Raw genomic sequence first — 13,739 nt, 5'->3', positions numbered from 1 at the left:
GGAGGAGATACCTGTCACCCAAATGAAAAAAATGATAGTATGGGCATCCGAACTTCATATGTATTACTCACTTCATTCAACACACCAAACCTACAACCATATGCATGCTAGCCCACTCATAAGGATCAATTGCACCCAAAAATCACTTGCGAATTATTACGACACAAATCGAGGTGAATACACTATTTCAAACGAGTGTCTGTGTGCATGCGCCTGTCAGAACAGGATCCATCAGATGGGATCATCAACGTGCATAGACACAAGTGATTGAAGGCGCGTCGAGACAGGGAGGGTTCAACAAGGGCAGACAGACGATGGTCCCACTATGGCAGCCTTGCATCACATAGCGCAGGGGAAGGGGATAGATTCCAAATAGCCATGTACATGGCAGACTCCCAATTAAATCATCTTCCCATGCATCCATTCATCATTCCCTCATCCCGTTATGAAAACGCCTGAATATTCACTCACATAACATTCGAAATTTCCATTGAGTCTGTGCGTAATGCAGCCTTCAAAATCCACTGTGCTCCTGCCCGGATTCCTTGTGTAGTGAAGTCACATGTATTTGGGAACGTCCTGCCTTATCGTCCACTACGCTATAGCGCATCCCATTCAAATCATATCAATCATTGCATTCCCGTCATGGGCCCTGTCCCAAGGACATTCAACAATAGAACGTTACATTTCCAGTCAGACCTGTGGGCGTCTCCACGCCGCTAGTTGAAAACCGAAAGCGCTGACCTTCGAATTCCTAATTTGCAACATCACGTCCAAAAGGCATCTGTGAACGCTTGTATTCACAAATACATCTATGCAGTGCGGCTGTGTGTGAAAATGGTAACTGGCCTCAATCACTGATGGGACTCCCCGCCGTCGGTGAACGTCGGTACAGTGCTGCATGAGGGTCCACCGTTGATCGAGTACTACATTCCACTGACCCTTCACAAGTGTGCTCGCGAATGCAAATATAGTATGTGAAACAATGGGACCATAGCAGAATTAACATATAAACCAATATTTCACTGCCATCGGGATTAAAAACATGAATGTAAATGCAAGATGCCATGCTTCGAATTGCAGCGTTGTGTGCGGGACGTGCTTGCACGAAAGGCATTGCAGCTGACACAGGTGGAATGAATCACCACAGGTGAAGGCTATACAGCCTGAAAACACATAAATTGCACACCCAACCCCCTCCCCCAACCACACCCACCCCAGAATGCTACCGGCAGGACTAGCGATGTTGGGCCTGGGGGACCTGATTGCACTGCAAGTACTCCAACTTCAAGAAGAAGACGAACGCCAACTACTACAACAACCTGCCGCACAGAGGAGACGCAGGAGGAGTAGGAGGAGGAGGAGGAGGGCAAGGCATGGCCAGCAAGCCCCACCAGCACAGCCACTACCACCACGCAGGCAGCCCGCAATCCCACGCCTCCGAGCTAATCCGTTCAACCTCACAGCTGAGCAGATCCACACCCTCTACCGTTTGGACCGGGACACCATAACCGCCATTGTCGACATGACACACGCTGACCTTGTCAGCATGATAGATAGCCCAACCGCCATCCCACCCCTACTGAAGGTGGTGTCTGTACTCCACTTCCTGGCCACAGGCACCTACCAGCACACAGTCGGACAGTTGCATGGCATTTCACAGCCACTATTCTCACGGACACTATTCCAAGTGCTTGATGCCCTCCTGAAGCACTCAGACGACTACATCACTTTACCACGCTCGGAGCAGGAGCTTACAAACACAAAAGTGGGATTCCATGCACTTGGCGGCATACCGGGTTGCATTGGTGCCATCGACTGCACCCATGTGGAATTGGTTGTCCCACATGCCATGGAGGCCCAGTACCGCAACCGGAAACAATATCATTCTATCAATGTACAAATGGTGTGTGACTCCAACAGGATCTTTACACATTGTTCTGCCCGATTTCCAGGATCAACACATGATTCTATGGTCTTGCGGAACTCTAGAATACCACGCTACATGGAGCGACACGCAGGGCGCCGATCCTGGCTACTCGGTGAGTCTCATTTAATGCATGAGTATGTGGGGTAGGTGATGCGTGAATGACCTGGCAGGAAGGGGGGGGGGGTGCGTACGTAGCAATGACATTCCACAAACATCCTTTGTTGTCCACACACAGGTGATTTCGGGTATCCACTGAAGAGATGGCTCCTTACACCAATCCGGAACCCACAGGACCAGCATGAGGAGGACTACAACCATGCCCACTCACGTACCCGTGTGGTCATAGAACAGGCATTCGGCCTACTGAAGGCTCGTTTCCGCTGCCTCAGCAGGTCTGGCGGGGCACTCCTGTACCGCCATGAGAAGGTGGCAAAGATGGTCATGGCATGTGTCATGCTACACAACATGTGCGTACGTAGGTATGTGGCCATGCCCCCCGACGCAGAACTGCTAGCACCTGAAGATGGTCATGATGAGGGTGGGGATGTGGCAGCACCTCAAGGGGTCCGCGAGGCACAGGAGGCCCGTGAATTACGTCAGAATCTCATAGATGCATGCTTCTAGCACTCACGCCTGGTGGCTGTTACATGGACACGGGACTTGTGGCACTGTGTGTGTCTGGAACATGCACAATGTGGACTGTACGCCAAGATAGGCCTCGTACACAGAGATCAATGTCCACACATCTCATTGGATGAATATGAAGAATTGTATTGCAGATGTGAAATGACATTACACACCCAATCGACCCGCCACCCAAAGAAGCACAACACACCCCCTCCACCCTCCTACCCCCCCCACGAACACCAGTGTCCAATGACGCTCATTGTCAGTGGGCAGACGCTATTGCAAGCCCCCTCTCTGGGTATCAGGGGCACCCCTGCCTGTGGAGCGCCGGTTCCTCCCAGATCTACGTTGGGGGCTGCCCTGGACGGAACTTGCAACGGATGATGTCTCTGCCTGCTCACGTCCATGCATGTCCCTAAGGGTTTGTGAGAGCTCAGTGAGCACACGGCGCACAGCGGCAAGTTCACCACATACGTCTTTGGACGTCGCATGCAGTTCCCCCCTCAGGCTCTCGGTGCTTCTCTCCATTTGTCCCCTCAGGCTCTCGGTACTTCTCTCCATTTGTCCCCTCAGGCTCTCGGTACTTCTCTCCATTTCTGCCCTAAGTGTCTCAGTAGATGTTTCAATGGCTGCCTTAGAACCCCCACATTCAGCAGCATGCTCCTTGAGGAGCGTGGCCAGTTGCTGCTGTTGCACTATCATCTGCTCGAGGGACTGTTGCCTCTGCTGGGCCATGCCCATTTGCGGTGGTGTCACAGAGGGGCTGGACGCCTCATGTTGCCTTGCAACAGGCCTTGTGGGGGTTGGCTAGTCGTCGTCTTGTGGGTGCACCTGCGTGGTTTCCTCATGGTGTACGGGATGATACAAACAGGGGGATTGAGACAGGTCATGGATGTGTCCTACTTCGGCAGCACCGTTTTCTGTGTTGGAGCATGCTGGCATGAATGCAGTGTCACCTAGGGTGCTGCTGCCACCAGAAGCAGTGCCTTCTGTGGCATCCATTGGGGGGACCTGTGGTGCTGCTGTTGTGGACATGCTGGCTGCTGGGGTGCCTGTTGGAGTCCCCTCCAGTGTGCTGCCACTCGATTTGTGCAGCTGCCGTGTCTTGATCCGTGCAGCTGAGGTGGAGGGTCTTTGGCCGTTGGTCTTGGTCTTCTTTGCAGGTGTGCTGGTAGGGGTGTCCTGAAGCTCGTCGTTGGAATCGGACCCTGTGGTGGAGTAAAGGAGGGCGAGCGTTATTCATGGGTCTGTGGTAATTGTAATGGCAATTGTATCACATGCATTGGGGTGGTACCTGGGGGTGATTTGGGTCAGGGCCTTGGAGGTGGTCTCATTTTTGTGTGCATTGGGGATGCAGTTATTTTGCAGTCTGCAGTTAGGGTGTGCATGCTGCACATGTAGAGTGTGTTTATGGGATTTTTAAATATTTATTTATTTAATCTGACTTTTAAGGGGCGCTGTCATGGCAATGTATGTGGTCGTTCTCCTGGACATGTGTTTCTATTGCACTATGGGGACACATGGTACTTCACATGGTTGGTAATTGTGGATTTGGCATAGTTTTATTTGGGCCACCTACCTGATTCTTCTGATGTCTGCACTCCTTTCTCCATCCCTCCGACTACCTCTATGCTCTCCATTCCAATGGTGGAGGCACAGATTTCTTCCCAGGGGGTCAACTTGATGGGTGATTCCGATCCTCCCCCGGTAGCTGTGGCAATGTTCCGGTTGGCAGAGAGTATGCTCCGGACGCGTATCCGTAGGTCGTCCCATCGCTTTCTGCATTGCTGTGGGTTGCGGGGTGCGGTCCCCACCGCACTTACCCGCTGTGCCACCAGCGCCCATATGGCCTTCTTGTTCGCAAGTGCCGTCCTGGTCATTTGCGTAGAGAAGACGACGGCAGCATTCTCCTGGAGGGTCTCTGTGAGCACGGTGAGTTCCTCGTGGGAGAAGTGGACCTGCCGCTTGCGGTCGCACGCTTTTTTAGCAACTTTTCCCATATTTATTTTTTTAAATGGGGTGGCTAACGGGTTGGGATGTGTCTCAGGGTCGGATTTTTTATGGTTGTGTTGGGATTCTGATTTTATAGGTGTACGGCGTGCTGTTTCCCGTTCCGGCCCCATGTTTTTACTTCCGTTTCCGTATATTTACGGTGACCGTATTTTGCGCTGACCGCTCATTACGGTGACCGCTAAGATGGGTGGCGGAATTGCACCTAGGGCGACGTACGACGGCGGTAAGGGGCGTTTTGGGGTCATTTCCGCCATCGCGGACTTTGCACTTCCGCCATGGCGTAATGCTCGTGCCCGATGGGTCAGAATTAGCCGCACTTTCCTCCATCGTGCAGTGGCGGAAACGCTATTTACGCTATGGCGGTCATGTCAGTTACTTTCCGCCAGGGTCGTAATGAGGGCCAATGCATTTAGAAGAAATTGAACTTGATATGAATGCGACGCGGTACGAGAGTTGGTCCGTCAAAGGGAAATAGCACTTACTGACGTTTCTATGGAATTGGACGCTGCGGTGTACTCATAAATTAGCAGTGTAGAGTAGTAATTCCGTTAGGATCAGACACCATAGTAACAGGAGGAGAGGCACTGATCAAGCGGAGTGTCTGGCGTAGGCGCCTGGCGTCTCTGGACAGGCTCAGGACAGGAGCCTTAAACGCAGAGCCTTAACGAAAGGAGCCAGCTTCCTCCTACCGGTCAGCTGGTAGGAGGCATATGGCAATGCGCACCAATGAGCGACGGCTGTGTAGGATGGCTGCTTGCATCACAAAGCACACGGCGCCATCATGAAAAATCACGTATTGCATGAAATCACTGCATAGTAAGCGGAAAAGTTGCAGGCAGTAGGTTTTTCAATTTTGTATTTTGCAGGATTCTGCCACAGATCCACTCAATGGATCATGGCAAGTTGTAGTTTGCAATTCCATAAATTGCGCGAAATTTGATTGTATGGGATTCAAGATTCCCAATTAAGCCCACAGGCTTACCTCGACGTCAGAGGGCCTACATGCTGCTCCGGCAGCACAGATTGCTGGAGTGAGAGCTCCTGCTCGATCCAAGACGCGCTCCGATGATGAGGATGAATTAATGCCGTTGGGCTTAGGACAGGAGCCTTAAATGCAGAGCCTTAACGAAAGGAGCCGGCTTCCTCCTACCGGTCAGCTGGTAGGAGGGATATGGCAATGCGCACCAATGAGCGACGGCTGTGTACGATGGCTGCTTGCATCACAAAGCACGAAGCGCCATCCTGGAAAATCATGTATTTCATGAAATCAGTGTGTAGTAGGAAAAGTTGCAGGCAATAGGTTTTTCAATTTTGTATTTCGCAGGAATCTGCCACAGATCCACTTAACGGATTGTGGCGAGTTGCATTTTGCAATTACATAAATTGCACGAACGCGTGATCGTGTGGATTAAAGATTCCCAATTAATGCCACTGGCTTACCTCATCGGCAGAGGGCCTCCGTTCTGTTCTGGCAGCGCAGGTGGCTGGAGGGAGAGCTCCTGCTTGATGCCAGACAGGCTCTGATGATGAAGGTGCTGTAAGGTTATTTAGCGTGTTACAACACAGAGTACAGCACTATTGCACAGGATCAATGTGTAGCATGTTTTTTTTTTTTTTTATGCAGTACCACTGCATGGGTTTGGTGCATTGCTATGATGCAATTGTTTCAAGCTATGTGTTGCCAGTGTAACATGGACATATAAGTGAGGGCAGGTTATTCAGTCAAAAACGATTTTTACATATAAAATGCAAATCATTTTTTTTTCACAGTTAACAGCACACATGTGTACATTCTAAATGCGCACTATTTTTCACCTGAAATGCCTATGTTGCAAGAGACACATTTGAACATTAATAAACTAACATCATTAACAACTAACCTGATCATAACCCACTAATAATAATGTGTTCTTCAGTGCAACATGGATGGAAAATGACAGGCTCTGAAAGTCATTACTTAAAAGCACATTCAGTTTTTTTTTTCTTTTTTTTGTTCTGCAATTCAATCCCATTGAAGAAGATGTATTTTTCTGTGAAAAACTCTCACACCCTCTATAATCTGGAAATAGTTTCTTCCATTTAAAATGAACCCTAACCCATGCTATAGACCAAGTTATACAAAATAACATCTTTTTAGATAAGCCCTGTGGTGGTACAGTTTTGAGCAGGCACCAATGGTGAATGACAATCAAGAACATGTGCATCACACAACTTCATAATTGTGCTTGCTATTTATTAAACTGGGAGGAGAGGTTAGCACACATGCATGTCAGGACAGCTAAGAAATTTAATTTTTTGCGAGAAGTACGCTGGGATGGAGCATCCTCTTGCAGACATGACTGGGCTGATGACACTGGGAAAACCTTGCTTCACATGACTTCATGATTGTACTTGCTGTTCATGAAATTCACTGAACATTGTTGCACGCCAATTCTTGACGTTTCCTTTCGAGTATGGATTTCCAGTCGTGGCCCCAGCTCTCCAGCCTTTGCTTTGGAGGTGGCAACACTACGTCCTCATTATGGGCGGTGCTCATAAGGATGTGCTCCGAGCTGGGCTTTTCCTTCAGACCTGTTATGGTGTCCTTATCATCAAACAGCAGGTGACCATCCACCAACGTCTTGTCCCTGATGATGATGATTTTATCAACAAATTCCGGACCCAAATATTGGCGTATCAAGCCGTACTTTTCAGGGAGGCAGTTGTCGAAGGTTCGTAGTGAAGTTGTACAAAACAAAACATCTGTATCCGCCATTTGGGCCATCTCCTTTATGGCATCAATAGCCCCTGGAAGTGGTTCCATGTCTGTAACAAATTTGGCAGCTGCGTAAATGCCGACCATTTTCTCTCCTAGGTCTGCCCGCAATGAAGCGTACTGCTGTTTGATGTAGTAACCCCGCCGATCCTACGGTGCCACGAAAGGTTCGTCGGGGTAGGTAGCACGCCAGAGCTTGAAGGCGGCGCCTTCGAAGTCTGCCAACACTCCGTCCATATCTACAAGGACCCGCAACTTTGGGGGTTTTCTGGCCACGCAGGTGTCTGCTGTTGTACAGTCTGGGGTCGGGCCCGCAGCCCCCGCAGGCTGTGCGGCCTGGGCATCCGCGGGCTGTGCGGCCTGGGCCTCTGCCAACTGCGCCTTATCCACGTCTGGACAAGGGGGTTTATCAGTGTCTGGGCAAGGGGGCTCGGTCTTGGGCTGGGCGGTGCCGGATTTGGATTCCCGAGTTGTGAGCTCGTCGCACTCTCGCGGAGCCTGAGGAAGAATGCTGCGACGAGGCCTCCCCTTCCGAGTCCGTAGTCCGCGAAAGGTCGAGCAGCGTACCGGCGACCTCGCGAGAGTGCGACAAGCCCACAACTCGGGAATCCAAATCCGGCACCGCCCAGCCCAAGACCGAGCCCCCTTGTCCAGACGCTGATAAACCCCCTTGTCCAGACGCGGATAAGGCGCAGTTGGCAGAGGCCCAGGCCGCACAGCCCGCGCATGCCCAGGCCGCACAGCCCGCGGATGCCCAGGCCGCACAGCCTGCAGGGGCTGCGGGCCCGACCCCGGGCAGTACAACAGCAGACACCTGCGTGGCCAGAAAACCCCCAAAGTTGCGGGTCCTTGTGGATATGGACGGTGTGTTGGCGGACTTCGAAGGTGCCGCCTTCAAGCTCTGGCGTGCTACCGACCCCGACAAACCTTTCGTGGAACCGGAGGATCGGCGGGGTTACTACATCAAACAGCAGTACGCTTCATTGCGGGCGGACCTAGGAGAGAAAATGTTCGGCATTTACACAGCTGCCAAATTTTTTACAGACATGGAACCACTTCCAGGGGCTATTGATGCCATAAAGGAGATGGCCCAAATGGCGGATACAGAAGTTTTGTTTTGTACAACTTCACTACGAACCTTCGACAACTGCCTCCCTGAAAAGTACGGCTGGATACGCCAATATTTGGGTCCGGAATTTGTTGATAAAATCATCATCATCAGGGACAAGACGTTGGTGGATGGTCACCTGCTGTTTGGTGATAAGGACACCATAACAGGTCTGAAGGAAAAGCCCAGCTGTGAGCACATCCTTATGTGCACCGCCCATAATAAGGACGTGGTGTTGCCACCTCCAAAGCAAAGGCTGGAGAGCTGGGGCCACGACTGGAAATCCATACTCGAAAGGAAACGTCAAGAATTGGCGTGCAACAACGTTCAGTGAATTTCATGAACAGCAAGTACAATCATGAAGTCATGTGAAGCAAGGTTTGCCCAGTGTCATCAGCCCAGTCATGTCTGCAAGAGGCTGCTCCATCCCAGCGTACTTCTCGCAAAAAATTAAATTTCTTAGCGGTCCTGACATGGATGTGTGCTAACCTCTCCTCCCAGTTTAATAAATAGCAAGCACAGTTATGAAGTTGTGTGATGCACATGTTCTTGATTGTCATTCACCATTGGTGCCTGCTCAAAACTGTACCACCACAGGGCTTATCTAAAAAGATGTTATTTTGTATAACTTGGTCTATAGCATGGGTTATTTTATATGTAAAAATCGTTAATGACTGAATAACCTGCCCTCACTTATATGTCCATGTTACACTGGCAACATATAGCTTGAAACAATTGCATCATAGCAATGCACCAAACCCATGCAGTGGTACTGCATAAAAAAAAAACATGCTACACATTGATCCTGTGCAGTAGTGCTGTACTCTGTGTTGTAACACGCTAAATAACCTTACAGTGCATGTGGCACAAGTCAACGTACAGATTGGCATTGCTTGACAATGAGTATGTGTAATTCACATGCACTGCTCTCTTTAGCTTTGGCCATCAGGTGGCGGTATAAGTAGTGCATGTAAGCTGAAACTATTGGCATGGGAAACAAAGATCGGAAAGAGATGAGATGTGAGGAGGGATGCATCCGGCAGATTTGGTTGGCTACTTACCTATCCGTTCAATGCCCATTAACATGCTAGACCCTGTGGCCACAACCCTATTTGCCCCCCTCTGGCCTAACACACACATACCAATGGGATCTCTTTGAACTAACTCTGTGGTGTTAAGGGGTTGCAATGGTATTTCTGAGCACTTTCTGAAAGGCAATGGCCTAATTGCAGTTGTGAACCAGCTATCAACCAAACAGAGACATTAAGCCATTTATCGAGGTGTTGACCTGACTCTTTACACAAAAAAATACTGGACAATCCTTTGACCAAGGATCAATCACGTCTACTTGTTACCTTTCCTTGTCCTACCCAGGTCGCTATATCTTAGTACTTTGAACAAATAGGTACTAAGTTTCGAAAAACTTTGACAAAACTATACCAAAAAACAGTGGTTCATAATTTTATTACATATACATCGCACAGTATCTAAAACAATGTAAAATTGTAAAAAATTCCTAAAAACCTTATACAAATATAAAATACAATTACAAAACCATACAGTACCATACAAAACCCAGTGTTGTATTCAACCTTGTAACCTCCTGCCTATACAGAAATGAATAGTGTATAGTGCCTACAAGATCATCACTCTTCCTAAAGAAAGCACAATGGTCGGTAGCTCACAGGTTCCCTTTAAACCCTTCATAATGCTACTCGAGGGTTTAATCACAACTGAATTTGCAATGTTGCTTATGCATTGTCACTAGCTCACAATACTACTCAATTGACCAACATGTTTCGTCCAACAATTCAGTTCAATATAGTGCTCAAGAACTTCATCAGGGGGACCATCTGTACCCTTTAGCTCTCTTAATACCTATTTAGTTGTTACATCACTTTTCAACATTTCGCCCTATGTGACAATCAAAAGTTACAGTTTCGAATATACTTCAAACATAGTTCTTGACCGTGTCACTCCGAAAGTGTCAATTAACCACGGTACAATAGGGGAGGGTCCCAACATCTTTCAGACCACTCAAAACCTTTTGTCAACGGAAATTAAGCCTCTCATTGATCGATCGTACTTCGTACATTCGCAGCTCGTCTTTTCGTCAACACCGCTTTCACTTATGAAGAGGGAAATCGGTTTGTCCGTGACAAGTCAATTGCCGAGTGAATTTTCTAATCCACGAACTGCTACGACCTCGTCTGTCTCCTCTAAAACCGTGCTATGCGCTGAACCAGCACCTTGTTTAATAGAACTGTTTTAACGAAGTGTAACTTCAATACTTGGGTCATAAGCACTATGTGTGCCCTTGCATCGGTCCATTGCATTGCTAAACACAAGCATTGGCAAAGGCAGCACTTTTAGTTCATATACAGGCATTAGATAAACATGTGCCAGTCACTACCATAATATGCCCAAATACTAACACATGTTGCCAGCTGTTGCCATCTTACATCCTTTGAAGTTCTATCCTGGAAGTGCCTGGAAAATACCTACTAACCAGCAAAACAAAAGCCAATACTGTTGGCTTTCCCAATGTTTTGTTTTTGTCCTGCAACTGGTATTGCTCCTTCCTTGATATCTAATTTCATGGTACATTAAGACATTTTGCATTGCCACCATGATTTTACTGCAGTTTATGCGGAATGGGAAGTGTACACATGTATGAAATCGTACGTGTTAAGAAGTGTGCCATACTTGCATAGGTAGCCATCAGTGCCGGTGGTGCCTTGCTTCAACTCTGTCCTCAGTTGCCAACGTAAGTATATGCCTGGGCACAAACTGGAAGGGAAGGTGACTGCCATGCTGTTAAGTAGATGAAAGAGGTACCGTATAAGAAGTTTCATTGTAAGTATGGACACTTAGCAGAAGAGGAAGGGGCAAGGGAGGGATGGAGGGAAGGAGGGAGGGAGGGACGGAGAGAGAGAGAGAGAGAGAGAGATGGAGGGGGAGAGTCGGTCCAGGTTAAGGCCATGTAGGAACTATTGGCTTCATGTGCTATTTATGTGCTTGTATCATCGTGTCTGGCCTACCGCTTTAGTGCATCTATACATTGTAGCTGTGGCAGAATAAGGCTCTCTGATCCAGTGCTTCGACCAAGAGTAAAACAGAGTGCATATGACAATACAAGGATTCACAATCATTAAATGCACAATGCACAACAATGGCATGTGTAAGACACCAACTGATAGGGCCTCTCAGTCACTGCTGAATCAATGCTTTCCTCAACTACTTGCACCATGAAATACAATGTGCTCCACTTTTCAGCACCTCAAAAATCATCATTACCATCCAAGAGGATGAGTTGGCCATGGGTAGAGGATCATTGTAATAATGTCATTTGCTTAACATCCTATTTCCAAATGAGGTTGGTTTCCCAGTAACAAATCCAAGGACAGAACATCTTCTAACACACAACTATTTCCCAAGGGATCAATCGTAATGCTATTGATATCCGTGCGTCATTTTCAAAGTGTGCACAACATTACTTAATTCTGTGTCAAGACCGGAGACTTGCTATTATGCATTAATCTTCTTTATCTACTCGTCCAGCAACAAAGACATTTTTTTTTACATTTAAAGAAATCTTTTTCAAAAACAAAATTACAGTTTCTGATAACATGAATCGTGGCTCCATTACTTGATGGGTTAATGACCTCTGGCCCAACCAATCACAGCTGACCCAATACAGAAAAGGCTGTGTTGCTAGTGCCTCGCTTATTTTGTCACGTGGAAATATTTCCTTATATCGCAGTACCGAGCTCACATAATGATAATTCTGCCTCCAGACTAGCGTTATCTAATAGTTCAAGAGCAATATCTCTGTCCTGGAAACATGATGGTGAAGCACATGGGGGGTTTCGATCTAGTGCTTTCATTTTAATTTTTCAAACTGCTATTGTTTATTTAAAGTTTATTTTCATAGAAGTACTATGTGCACTGGGTATGTGCACTGGATGATTATTTACAATTTAGCGTAAAGGGAAAAAAACTGCTGCATTATCAGGCCTCGCCTTGCAGGTTCCACAACACGGAAGCTGGAGGAATAGGCACTTTATGTATTAATGTATGTAATTTTGAAAGTTATAACCAATTCTTGCTGCTTTTGAATGCTCTTGTTCTAGAAAATGGAAGTTGAGGGCACAAAAGGACTCTGATCGCGTGTCCTTCTGCATACATGCATTTATATATTTATGTATGTCATTTGGTACACTTATTTTACATCCCTGCTATGCCCGAGTAACATTTTGACTCACATGGTGGATTTCTACACGCTCCACTTATACAGGCTAGGTTACTCTCATGGCTGCTTGTCAGATTGACCTACTTTAATGATGGGACCAGGTGCCTGGTACTGGTGTGACCCTCTCTACCTGCTTGGCAGTAGCAGAGTCTGCCTGCTCGGCAGTGTATTGCAATGGACCTGGTATTGGTGGTGTTACACCAACTGTAATAGTTTGATATGGTCCTGTTATTGGTTTTGCTATACCTTCTGCCTGCTCCGCAGTGCATGCCTGATCGACAGCAGATTGATATGGTCCTGGTATTAGCGTTGTTATACCTTCTGCCTGCTCCGCAGTGTCTGCCTGATCGACAGCAGATTGATATGGTCCTGGTATTAGTGTTGTTATACCTTCTGCCTGCTCCGCAGTGTCGGCCTGATCGACAGCAGATTGATATGGTCCTGGTATTAGTGTTGTTATACCTTCTGCCTGCTCCGCAGTGTCTGCCTGATCGACAGCAGATTGATATGGTCCTGGTATTAGTGTTGTTATACCCTCTGCCTGCTCCGCAGTGTCTGCCTGATCGACAGCAGATTGTTATGGTCCTGGTATTAGTGTTGTTATACCTTCTGCCTGCTCCGCAGTGTCTGTCTGATCGACAGCAGATTGATATGGTCCTGGTATTGGTGGTGGTACATCTTATGTCTGCTCAACAGTGTCTTCCTGCTCGGCAGTGGTTTACTATGGAGCTGTTACGGGTGTTACACCCTGTGCTTGCTGGCACTGGCTGCCTGTGGTTGCTACATTTGGTCTGTGTCCCATGATTCTATGCATGCGCTGCTGACGCACAATACAAGCTATAGGTATGACAATGTTAACATGATCTGAGGAGCCATAAGGTCTTTATCCTGCTTGGATACATTTGCTCTTGGGATACTGGTTAGTATGTACATGTATACAATGCAATCATATTGTCTTACTGTTTTAACATTTTATTGTTGGGAGATCTGGGCTTGTTTCTTTGATTGTTGGTGACAATATGTATCCTTTCTTATTACATTCTTCAATGTGGTC

General features: G+C 47.7%; 2 pseudogenes; one reads left to right on the top strand and one right to left on the bottom strand.

Moving 5' to 3' along the window:
• Window positions 1-6,977: 6,977 nt before the first annotated feature.
• LOC138558517 (5'(3')-deoxyribonucleotidase, cytosolic type pseudogene) lies at window positions 6,978-7,412 on the bottom strand (annotated as a pseudogene).
• Window positions 7,413-7,435: 23 nt separating this feature from the next.
• On the top strand, window positions 7,436-8,888 carry LOC138558501 (5'(3')-deoxyribonucleotidase, cytosolic type pseudogene; annotated as a pseudogene).
• The last annotated feature ends 4,851 nt before the right edge of the window (window positions 8,889-13,739 follow it).

This window comes from Ambystoma mexicanum, chromosome 1q, assembly GCF_040938575.1.
Source record: "Ambystoma mexicanum isolate Mex_15411 chromosome 1q, UKY_AmexF1_1, whole genome shotgun sequence".
NCBI lineage: Eukaryota > Metazoa > Chordata > Amphibia > Caudata > Ambystomatidae > Ambystoma > Ambystoma mexicanum.
The sequence above is the reverse complement of the archived record's forward strand: the minus strand, read 5'-3'. Positions and strand labels throughout refer to the sequence as shown.